The following is a 12,095-nucleotide window of genomic DNA, read 5'->3' as shown; positions in this document are numbered from 1 at the left end:
TCCGAAAGCTGTCCCGGACCCGACCCGGACAGTCGTTACCGTTGTGTCCGGATCATCCCCAAACATCTACAAAACATCTCCGTTTTGTTATTTGGGCTTCCTAACCTGTTTATCCGAGACTGTTCAATTTCGATCGGATGATCCAAACTCCCTCCTTTCCTTATATATAAAGCAGCCCCTAACCTATTTTAGACTAACCCTAGAATCTAAACCATTGTCCCATCCACCCGACCCGCCGCCGCACTCCCACCAAATCCCCTCGGGATCCATCCCCAACCTACCAGGCTCCTCCTTCCTTGGGATCATGCCCGATCCAATCCAGACACACCGAACCATCCATCTCCTCCATCCAATCAAGCCAGTCCATCACCGCAGTCTCCTACTCCTCCTGCCGAGCTACCACGTCCACAGCGACGCCGCGCCTGAGCCCCGCTGCCTCCTCTGCTTCCTGAGCGCCACCACAGCAACAGATGCAGGCCCTTCCTCGTCCCCTTGTTCCGCCAAGCCGCCCGAGCGCGTCGCCTCACCGACTCCACTGTCGCTCCCTCCGGCGGCCTCGCTCGTCGGCATCCTCACCACCAGCAGGAGCCCCACGACGACGCCATGGATGGCTGCAGCCCAAGCTCGCGTCCGTCACCGCAACAGAGTCACCACCGGAGCGCAGTCGCCCTTCCACCACCGTTGAGCGCCACTACAGGAGGCAAGCTGCACGCCATGGCCTCCCCTACTCGCTGTTGCCGCTGCTCGCCTCGCCGTTCAGATCAGGCCGGGAACCGCCTCCCCGACGGCCTCTTGTCCGGACCCTGCCACCGTCAGAACTCCGGAGCGCGACGCCAGGGACCTCCCCGTCGCGCCATGTTCCTGCGCCCGCTGCCCCCTGCCTTGACCGCCTCCTGTTCGTCAGGAGACGACGAGCGCCTCGAGCTTTGCCCGCCTCGTCTCCATCCGTCGCCGGTTGCCTCCCCGACCCGCCGCTTCTCGCGCCCCGCCTCACGCCCGAGCGTCGCGAGCGAGCGCGAGCTCCTGTGCCTTCCGCCTCGTCCCGACCTCCTCCAACCGTCGCCCTCTGCTTCGAGCTGCTGTCCGTGCCTCGATCTCCTCCAAGACCGGCCGGATCCATCTTCCCGCGCCTGGGCCCGCCCGTCCGCTCCATCCCGCTGCTCGCCGGAGACCCAGGCGTCCCCGTCGTCGCCGTTGACTGAGTGCGAGCTCGACCCCTGCCTTCTGTCGTGTCCTCGTTCGAGCGCTCGTGCACGGCCCTGCGTTGACCGGTCCAGCGCCAGCGTGGACAAGTGCCACGTCACCCGTGCGAGCCCTCCTCTGCTTCGCCGTGGGCTGCCAGATCCGCCCCGCTAGGCCTCCTCTTCGACGCTGGGCCTTAGCCCATGGCTGAGCTGCCCCAGCGCCCCTCTTGTTTTTTTCCTCTTGTTGGGATAGCCAGTTTCGTCCCATATAGTGTTTTTTCCTCGAGACGAATTTAGCTATTTTTCCAGGTTTTGCTGTTTTGCAGAACAACCCGCATACTTCATGCATTTAATATCTCCACAACCATGCATCGGATTAAAATAAACTATATATGAAAAATGCTTAGAATCTTGTCTAGCTTCATAATATCCAACTTTCAACCATGTTTAAAATGTTTAAACTGCTGTTTCCATTAATTTGCTCTTATGCCATGCTAAAATGCTTTATTTCATAACTAAATAATCGTAGCTCCAAACTTAACAAACTTTATATGTAAATGGGGTAGAAAATTTCCTAGTTTAACATGGTGCACTCATCTTGCATGTTTAACAACTCTAAAATATGTATTAGGGCAGAACAGTACCAAATCTAATATATGCTCATGAGGATTTTTCTGGACTTGTTGCTTGTTGTTTCCGGCCTCATTTAAACTTGCCTAGTTAGTTAGTTTTATTATGCTTAATCTCTTGCCATGTTTAACAACTTTTAATATTGTTGGGTACCTAAACGAGAGAGAACTAAATAAGTCATGTGGTGTTCCGTCAATATGCAACTCGTTGCATATTGTACTCCACTTAATTTGTAGGATTGTTTGTGCATTTTGCCATGCCATGCTTCATTAAACCGGACATGCATCATACTTGATTGTGAATCATGCCATGTTTATGTGATGGTTGTTTTCCATGTTGCTTGCCTCTTTCCGGGTCTTCTCTCGTTAGCTTCGGTTTCGTTCCGGAGTTGTGAGGATTCGTTCGACTACGTCCGTTTATCTTCTTCATGGAATCGTTCTTCTTCCTTGCAGGATCTCAGGCAAGATGACCATACCCTCGAAATCACTTCTATCTTTGCTTGCTAGTTACTTGATCTATTGCTATGCCGCGATACCTACCACTTGCTATATCATGCCTCCCATATTGCCAAGTCAGCGTCTAACCCACCTTTTCCCTAGCAAACCGTTGTTTGGCTATGTTACCGCTTTGCTCAGCCCCTCTTATAGCGCTGTTAGTTGCAGGTGAAGATGAAGTTTGTTCCATGTTTGGAACATGGATATGTTGGCATATAACAATATCTCTTATTTAATTAACGCATCTATATACTTGGTAAAGGGTGGAAGGCTCGGCCTTATGCCTGGTGTTTTGTTCCACTCTTGCCGCCCTAGTTTCCGTCATACCGGTGTTATGTTCCTTGATTTTGTGTTCCTTACACGGTTGGGTGTTATGGGAACCCCTTGACAGTTTGCTTTGAATAAAACTCCTCGAGCAAGGCCCAACCTTGGTTTTACCTTTTGCCTCACCACCACCTACCCTTCCCTCGGGTCGGCCAGCCCGAGGGTCATCTTTATTTTAAGCCCCCCCGGGCCAGTGCTTGTCTAAGTGTTGGTCCAAACCAAGTAGACCGCGGGGCCACCTCGGGGAAACTTGAGGTTTGGTTTTACTCGTAGGATGTCTCATCCGGTGTTGCCCTGAGAACGAGATACGTGCGACTCCTATCGGGATTGTCGGCACATCGGGTGGCTTTGCTGGTCTTGTTTTACCATTGTCGAAATGTCTTGTAACCGGGATTCCGAGTCTGATTGGGTCTTCCTGGGAGAAGGAATATCCTTCATTGACCGTGAGAGCTTGTAATGGGCTAAGTTGGGACACCCCTGCAGGGTTTTGAACTTTCGAAAGCCGTGCCCGCGGTTATGGGAAGATGGGAATTTTTTAATGTCTAGTTGTAGAGAACTTGACACTTGACTTAATTAAAATACATCAACCGCGTGTGTAGCCGTGATGGTCTCTTCTCGGCGGAGTCCGGGAAGTGAACACGGTCCTTGTGTTATGCTTGAACGTAAGTAGTTTCAGGATCACTTCTTGATCACTTCTAGTTCACGACCTTTGTATTGCTTCTCTTCTCGCTCTCTTTTGCGTATGTTAGCCACCATAAGCTTAAATAGTCTTGATCTCGCGGGTGTGAGATTGCTGAGTCCTCGTGACTCACAGATACTTCCAAAACAGTTGCAGGTGCCGATGATACCAGTGCAGGTGACGCAACCGAGCTCATGTGGGAGCTCGATGAAGATCTTGGTCGTTGTTTTGTTTTCTTTCCTTTTGATCAGTAGTGGATCCCAGTTGGGACGATCGGGGATCTAGCATTAGGGGTGGTCTTTCTTTATTTTGGTTCCGTAGTCGGACCTTGATTGTATTCTGGATAATGTATGATATTCATGTATTGTGTGAAGTGGCGATTGTAAGCCAACTCTTTATCCCTTTCTTATTCAGTACATGGGATGTGTAAAGATTACCCCTCTTGCGACATGCCTACCATGCGGTTATGCCTCTAAGTCCTTCCCCGACACGTGGGAGATATAGCCGCATCGTGGGTGTTACAAGTTGGTAATCAGAGCCGTCCCCGACTTAGGAGCCCCCAGCTTGATCGAATCACTGACGTTGTTGAGTCTAGAAAAATATTTTGAGTCTTAGGATTATATATATCGGAGAGTAGGATTCTTTTTACTCCTCAGCCCCTTTGTCGCTCTGGTGAGGCATCCTGACGTAGAGTTTTGACTCTTCTCTTCTCAAATTTCACTAAAAAAATTTTAGGATCACGCGGGTATCTTGGAATTGTTCCGATGGTTTTGTGACGAGAACATTGTTCTTGGTGCCTCCTGACATTTAGGGGTTGTGGCAGTGTCTCGGGGAGTTGAGCTCCGAGGTGTTGTCATCACAATTTTATCGTTGCAATTCTGGAATACCTGAGTTTTGCCGACATCGAAAATCTCTTTTATGCAGTTGTTGGTGAGATAACCTCGACGCCACCCAGTACTAGGGCGGGAGTTCGGGAGTATTGCCATAACTCGTATAACGGATGCTTTTCGAAGGTTGAGGTAAATGATTTCCGAAGGTTTCTTGGTTATGTGTTGAAGGATGGATACAGGTGGATGTAGGAATTGTTAGTTTGGGTGAGATATTATGCTTCCCCTGTATCCCCAACACCTGATTGCATAACCAGAAAGTTTCGGGAGTTTATAAGTGGGAATTCAAGTATATCGTAGCATATCCTTCCAACAGACACAGCATACGACAGGGGTCTATCATATGTTTGTTTCCGACTTATTCTGCAAGCCAATCCTTTGTTTTTGTTTTGGTTTGTGGTATTCGAGTTGCTTCGAAGTCAAATGTTGATTCCATGCCTTTTCTAAGCGGTGTTCTCATATTTCTATGTGAATACAAATCCTTCATGATAATCGAGATTGTCATGTCAATCCTTTTCAACCAGCACGCTTCTCGTCAAGTGGATGCGATCATTTCAACATCCGCAAGATCAAATCTCAGTTTTCCTCAACGTTGTTTGCTTCATCTGTTTCCAAGTTGCCTTTGTATTCCCTCCCACCCACCCCTTTTTCTTCAAGGACACATATATCTTAATCAAGTATCCATTTTATTCGTGTGAACTTTCTTCATTCTTTTCCTTCAATGTTCTTACCCGGTGATTCTCATGAAGATTCTAACGGAGCTTCAAGTTCATCATTCTTCGTTATTTTCCTTCTCCGGTGGTTCCAACACAAGCCTTTCAGGGTTGATCGTATTCTTTTCCTCGTTTCAAATGCATTTTCCATGCCGTTGCACCTCTTAATTTCTCACCTCTCGCTGTTCATTTGTTCTGAAGTCCTGAAGATATCTCAGAAGATTCGCGTTTCCTTTGCTAATTCGTTTAAGCTATCTCGAGGTTGTTGGCTCATTGAAGCAACTTAATTCAACTGACGCAATCTCACTTTCAAGTAATCATTCAATGGTGTTTCTTTTGAGTGGGCCCTAACCCATAGGTATTTTCCCAGGATCTTACCTGACTCTTCTAATCTTCCCAGAGTTACTCTTAAATTCATTTCAAAGTTGATGTAAGAATGAATTATCATCAGTCATATGTATTTCTCCAAGATCTGTCAAATTCTTTTCATCGTTGGCTCAACCTTTCTATTCGCCATCTCGAAGTGCCTCAACAATTAATGGTGGTGTATATCATCATCATTCTCAACATTTGAAGACCTAAGAAGAGTTTCTCTCAAATCTTGGTTCGTTCTCTCAGAGATGCGTGGTCCTAGCTTGATGCCATCCTCTCAAAATTGTTTTCGATTGTGAGAATTCTTTTCACCCATCTGGAGCAATTCAAGAGTCTTTTCAGTCTGTTTCTCCGGAGCCCATCATCTCAAAATTATTCATTCTCAGCTTTCAGCTCTCATTCTCTAAATCTTACCGTTGCATCGTTCAAATATCCTCTAATTAGTTCATGATCTCTTCGTTCTCATGTATTTAAATCCTAGCAAGCATCTTCGTTCATTTGCTAATTCTTCCCGGTGTTTCTTTATCTTTTCTACGTTAATTTTCAATTCTTACGGTGGTTCTTCCAAGATTCTTCTCCCTTCGTTTATCATATCAATTTATTCGTTGTTTCAACCCTTACGGTGGTTCGTTGAAGACCTTCCCAAGTTGTGCTATATCTCTCCTCAATCCTTTTTCAAGAACAATAAGTAGTATGCCAAATCCGTTGCTTGTCATCAATTTACTTGATGAAGGATAAGCATAATGTAATTCTTACTCTTGTTTTCTTTCAAGCGATTAATTCCTTATTCCGGAGGTTCATCAAAATTCTTTATTTCATTTGTTCATCTTTCTATCCAGAGTTCCAAGTTTTTTCTTGGTTATATCATCGCGAAGCTCCAACTAATCTTTGCAAGGCTTCAATCTTATTCTTTGCATCCTTCACTTCCTTTTGATCATTCTTTTATTACCGAAGTTCTTCATGGAGGCTCAAAATGATGGTTCATCAAGGATTTAATTCCTTCTCGAAGTGCTCATCGAGATTCTTTTCAGAGGAGCTCAAGTATTCTTCATCTTGCATTCCGAAGTGCAATTATTTCTATCTTATCTTTTGAGGTGGTGTTATGTCATTTTTGACAATTTTCTTTCGTGTTTCACGATTCACTTGTTGTCAAGAATGAGGTATTTAAATCCATTAATCTCTTTGTTGGAATTATCTTGGGTTATATTTCACCTAAAGCTTTCCCAAAGGATTGTTGCTATTTATGGTGCTCATAAATGATCCAAGTTCTTTATTTATCATCCCGGTGAAATAAGCTTCTCGTCTCCTTGTTGACATCTATCCAATCTATTGTTTTCGTTTGTGGCAGAATTTCACCTCAAGTTTTGAGATGTTTTCATAAGCCCAGAAACAACTTATTGTTTTGTTGTTGATATTTCAACAATTCCGTTCAAGCCTTCTTCGTAGGGATATTTCTTTCAAATTCAATTGTGGGAGGAGTTGCCGTTTTCTTCACCATCCTTTTGTTCCGACGACCTACCTTCTATTCTTTCATCCGGAGGCATTGTGATGTTTCTCTTTTCTCTCATCTTCTCGAATGGTGAGGATCGTGTTCCTTTCATGCTTATCCAGTTAACCGGAGTGTCGTGCCCTCTATTCAAGTCCTCTCATCTTATCAAGTTTTCCATCCCTTCTCAACCGGAGTGCTGTTTGAAATTGTTCTTACCCCTTGTGCCATTCTTTCAATAGTTTCGGAGGCAGTGTGTTGTTGATTTCATCAAGTATCTTATCATCTTGTCAAGTTCTTGTTAATTCCTTCCATTTTCAATCGGAGTGTTGCCCAAATTATATCATTCTTTTTCTCTCTCTATCTTGTTTTAACCGGAGTGTGGTCGTAATTGATCCTTATCGTTCCTTGTACTTCTCGTTTCTACCGGAGTGCTTGCATGCACTTTTTGTCCATTGCAACCCTTTTCTTATGTCTTTCTACCTACAAGGTTCTAGTAATGTTCCTTGTTCCTCTTTTCTAACGGAGTGTTTCAACTTTGTTCATCTTTGTTGTATTCTGTCTTTCTATTTGTTCAATCTCGCAAAGTTCTTTGGTTTCACTCGTTTGTCAAAGAAGCAACTTAGTTTTACCTCTTCCCCTTCATCTTCCGTTTCTCTCCGGTGCCATCCTAGATCTTGGGACGAGATCCTCTTATAGTGGTGGAGTGTTGTGACGCCTCGAGACCGATGCGCCAGGTGTCTTCCAGTTATTCGCTGTTGTTGCCATGTCATTTGTTCGAGTGTTGCCTTTCATCATGTCATCATGTGCATTGCGTCATCATGTTTTTGTAACTTGCTTCCGTCCGGGTCTCCCCGTTCCTTCCGTTGTCCGTTCTGAGCCCAGACACACTGCACGCGCCCGTGGCACCTCCGAAATATTATTTTATAAGTGGTCGGAAAATGTTCTCGGAATGGGTTGAAAGTTGGCGTGCGGTGTTGTTATGTTGTCAATAGAACGCCTGCCAAGTTTCATCGCATTCGGAGTTCGTTTGACGCCCCAACGTTTAACTATAGCAGCAATATAGTCGGTCTATTGTCAGGCATTTTCGGTCTCCGAACACTGTTGTCGGGCTTTCCCTCTCTTTCCTCCCTAGTCCGTCTACACAGGCCATCACCTACCGCCAGGCCCAACCTAACCTCTCTCGTCAGCCCGCAGCCCTCCTTGCACGCGCGTCCGAAAGCTGTCCCGGACCTGACCCGGGCAGTCGTTACCGTTGTGTCCAGATCATCCCCAAACATCTACAAAATATCTCCGTTTTGTTATTTGGGCTCCCAAACCTATTTATCCGAGACCGTCCAATTTCGATCGGATGATCCAAACTCCCTCCTTTCCTTATATATAAAGCAGCCCCTAACCTATTTTAGACTAACCCTAGAATCTAGCCCATTATCCCATCCACCTGACCCGCCGCCGCACTCCCACCAAATCCCCTCGGGATCCATCCCCAACCTACCAGGCTCCTCCATCCATGGGATCATGCCCGATCCAATCCAGCCACACCGAACCATCCATCTCCTCCATCCAATGAAGCCAACCCATCACTGCAGTCTCCTACTCCTCCTGCCGAGCTACCACGTCCCAGCGACGCCGTGCCCGAGCCCCGCTGCCTCCTCTGCTTCCTGAGCGCCACCGCAGGAATAGATGCAGGCCCCTTCCTTGTCCCCTTATTCCGCCAAGCCACCCGAGCACGTCGCCTCCCCGACCCGGCTGTCGCTCCCTCCGGCGGCCTCGCTCGTCGGCGTCCTCGCCACCAGAAGGAGCCCCACGACGACACCATGGATGGCTGCAGCCCGAGCTCGCGTCCGTCACTACAACAGAGTCACCACCGGAGCGCGGTCGCCCTTCCGCCGCCGTCGAGCGCCACTGCAGGAGGCAAGTTCCACGCCATGGCCTCCCCTGCTCGCCGTTGCCACAGCTAGCCCCGCTGTCCAGATCAGGCCGGGAACCGCCTCGCCACCGCCCTCTCATCCGGACCCTGCCACCGTCAGAACTCCGGAGCGCGACGCCAGGGACCTCCACATCGCCCCAAGTTCCTGCGCCCGCGGCCCCCTGCCTCGACCGCCTCCTGTTCGTCAGGAGACGATGAGCGCCTCGAGCTTTGCCTGCCTCGTCTCCATCCGTCGCCGGTTGCCTCCCCGACCCGCCGCTTCTCGCGCCCTGCCTCACGCCCGAGCGTCACGAGCGAGCGCGGGCTCCTGTGCCTTCCGTGTCGTCCCGACCTCCTCCAACCATCGCCCTCTGCTTCGAGATGCCGTCCGCGCCTCGATGTCCTCCAAGACCGGCCGGATCCATCTTCTCGCGCTTGGGCCTGCCCGTCCGCTCCATCCCGCCGCTCGCCGGAGACCCAGGCGTCCCCGTCGTCGCCGTTGACTGCGTGGGAGCTCGACCCTTGCCTTCTGTCGCGTCCTCGTTCGAGCACTCGAGCACCGCCCCGCGTTGACCGTTCCAGTGCCAGCATGGACAAGTGCCGCGTCGCCCATGCGAGCCCTACTCTGCTTCGCCGTGGGCCGCCAGATCCGCCCCGCTGGACCTCCTCTCCGACGCTGGGCCTTAGCCCATGGGTGAGCTGCCCCAGCGCCCCTCTTTTTTCCCTCCTGTTGGGCTAGCCAATTGCGGCCCATATAGTGTTTTTTTTCCTCGGGACGAATTCAGCTATTTTCCCAGGTTTTGCTGTTTTGCAGAACAACCCTCATACTTCATGCATTTAATATCTCCACAACCATGCATCGGATTAAAATAAACTATATATGAAAAATGCTTAGAATCTTGTCTAGCTTCATAATATCCAACTTTCAACCATGTTTAAAATGTTTAAACTGTTGTTTGCATTAATTTGCTCCTATGCCATGCTAAAATGCTTTATTTCATAACTAAATAATCGTAGCTCCAAACTTAACAAACTTTATATGTAAATGGGGTAGAAAACTGCCTAGTTTAACATGGTGCACTCATCTTGCATGTTTTACAACTCTAAAATATGCTTTAGGGCAGAACAGTACCAAATCTAATATATGCTCATCAGGATTTTTCTGGACTTGTTGCTTGTTGTTTCCGGCCTCATTTAAACTTGCCTAGTTAGTTAGTCTTATTATGCTTCATATCTTGCCATGTTTAACAACTTTTAATATTGTTGGGTACCTAAACAAGAGAGAACTAAATAAGTCATGTGGTGTTCCGTTAATATGCAACTCGTTGCATATTGTGCTCCACTTAATTTGTAGGATTGTTTGTGCATTTTGCCATGTCATGCTTCATTAAACCGGGCATGCATCATACTTGATTGTGCATCATGCCATGTTTATGTGATGGCTGTTTACCATGTTGCTTGCTTCTTTCCGGGTTGTTTCTCTCGTTAGCTTCGGTTTTGTTCTGGAGTTGTGAGGATTCATTCGACTACGTCCGTTTATCTTCTTCATGGAATCGTTCTTCTTCTTTGCGGGATCTCAGGCAAGATGACCATACCCTCGAAATCACTTCTATCTTTGCTTGCTAGTTGCTCGATCTATTGCTATGCCGCGATACCTACCACTTGCTATATCATGCCTCCCATATTGCCATGTCAGCCTCTAACCCACCTTTTTCCTAGCAATCCGTTGTTTGGCTATGTTACCGCTGTGCTCAGCCCCTCTTATAGCATTGTTAGTTGCAGGTAAAGATGAAGTTTGTTCCATGTTTGGACCATGGATATGTTGGGATATCACAATATCTCTTATTTAATTAACACATCTGTATACTTGGTAAAGGGTGGAAGGCTCTGCCTTATGCCTGGTGTTTTGTTCCACTCTTGCCGCCCTAGTTTCTGTCATACCGGTGATATGTTCCTTGATTTTGCGTTCCTTACACGGTTGGGCGTTATGGGAACCCCTTGACAGTTCGCTTTGAATAAAACTCCTCGAGGAAGGCCCAACCTTGGTTTTACCTTTTGCCTCACCACCACCTACCCTTCCCTCGGGTCGGCCAGCCCGAGGGTCATCTTTATTTTAAGCCCCCCCGGGCCAGTGCTTGTCTAAGTGTTGGTCCAAACCAAGTAGACCGCGGGGCCACCTCGGGGAAACTTGAGGTTTGGTTTTACTCGTAGGATGTCTCATCCTGTGTTGCCCTGAGAACGAGATACGTGCGACTCCTATTGGGATTGTCGGCACATCGGGTGGCTTTGCTTATCTTGTTTTACCATTGTCGAAATGTCTTGTAACCAGGATTCCGAGTCTGATCGGGTCTTCCTGGGAGAAGGAATATCCTTCGTTGACCATGAGAGCTTGTGATGGGCTAAGTTGGGACACCCCTGCAGGGTTTTGAACTTTCGAAAGCCATGCCCGCGGTTATGGGCAGATGGGAATTTGTTAATGTCCGGTTGTAGAGAACTTGACACTTGACTTTATTATAATGCATCAACCGCATGTGTAGCCGTGATGGTCTCTTCTCGGCAGAGTCCGGGAAGTGAACACGGTCCTTGTGTTATGATTGAAAGTAGGTAGTTTCAGGATCACTTCTTGATCACTTCTAGTTCACGACTGTTGTATTGCTTCTCTTCTCGCTCTCTTTTACGTATGTTAGCCACCATATATGCTTAGTGCTTGCTGCAGCTCCACCTCACTACCTTTTCCTACCCATAAGCTTAAATAGTCTTGATCTCGCGGGTGTGAGATTACCGAGTCCTCGTGACTGACAGATACTTCCAAAATAGGTGCAGGTGCCGATGATGCCAGTGCAGGTGACGCAACCGAGCTCAAGTGGGAGCTCGATGAAGATCTTGGTCGTTGTTTTGTTTTGTTTCCTTTTGATCAGTAGTGGAGCCCAGTTGGGATGATCGGGGATCTAGCATTTGGGGTGGTCTTTCTTTATTTTGGTTCCGTAGTAGGACCTTGATTGTATTCTGGATAATGTATGATATTCATGTATTGTGTGAAGTGGAGATTGTAAGCCAACTCTTTATCCCTTTCTTATTCAGTACATGGGATGTGTAAAGATTACCCCTCTTGCGACATGCCTACCATGCGGTTATGCCTCTAAGTCGTGCCCCGACACGTGGGAGATATAGCCGCATCGTGGGTGTTACAGGGAAGGTGAGTGGGGGAGTGGGAGGGGGGATCAAGGGGGCGCAGCCCGCCTTATCCCCTCATCGGAGCCAGCGAGGGGGCCTGGTGGAGACGCGCGCGTGCGCGGTCGCTCCTAAAGTGGGGAGGGGAAGAAGGCAAGGGGGTAAGGTGGGCCGGGCCAGTGCAATGGGCTAAGGCCCAGGGGGCAGGGGGCTTCCTTTTTTTTGCAGCTTTTGCATTTTCTTTTA

General features: G+C 48.0%; 1 pseudogene; it reads left to right on the top strand.

Moving 5' to 3' along the window:
* Positions 1 to 214: 214 nt before the first annotated feature.
* Positions 215 to 1,519, top strand: LOC147984935 (uncharacterized; annotated as a pseudogene).
* The last annotated feature ends 10,576 nt before the right edge of the window (positions 1,520 to 12,095 follow it).

The sequence above is a fragment of the Triticum urartu genome, chromosome 2A (assembly GCF_056163025.1).
Source record: "Triticum urartu cultivar PI428250 chromosome 2A, HENAU_Tu73, whole genome shotgun sequence".
NCBI classification, from domain to species: Eukaryota; Viridiplantae; Streptophyta; class Magnoliopsida; order Poales; family Poaceae; genus Triticum; species Triticum urartu.
The sequence above is the reverse complement of the archived record's forward strand: the minus strand, read 5'-3'. Positions and strand labels throughout refer to the sequence as shown.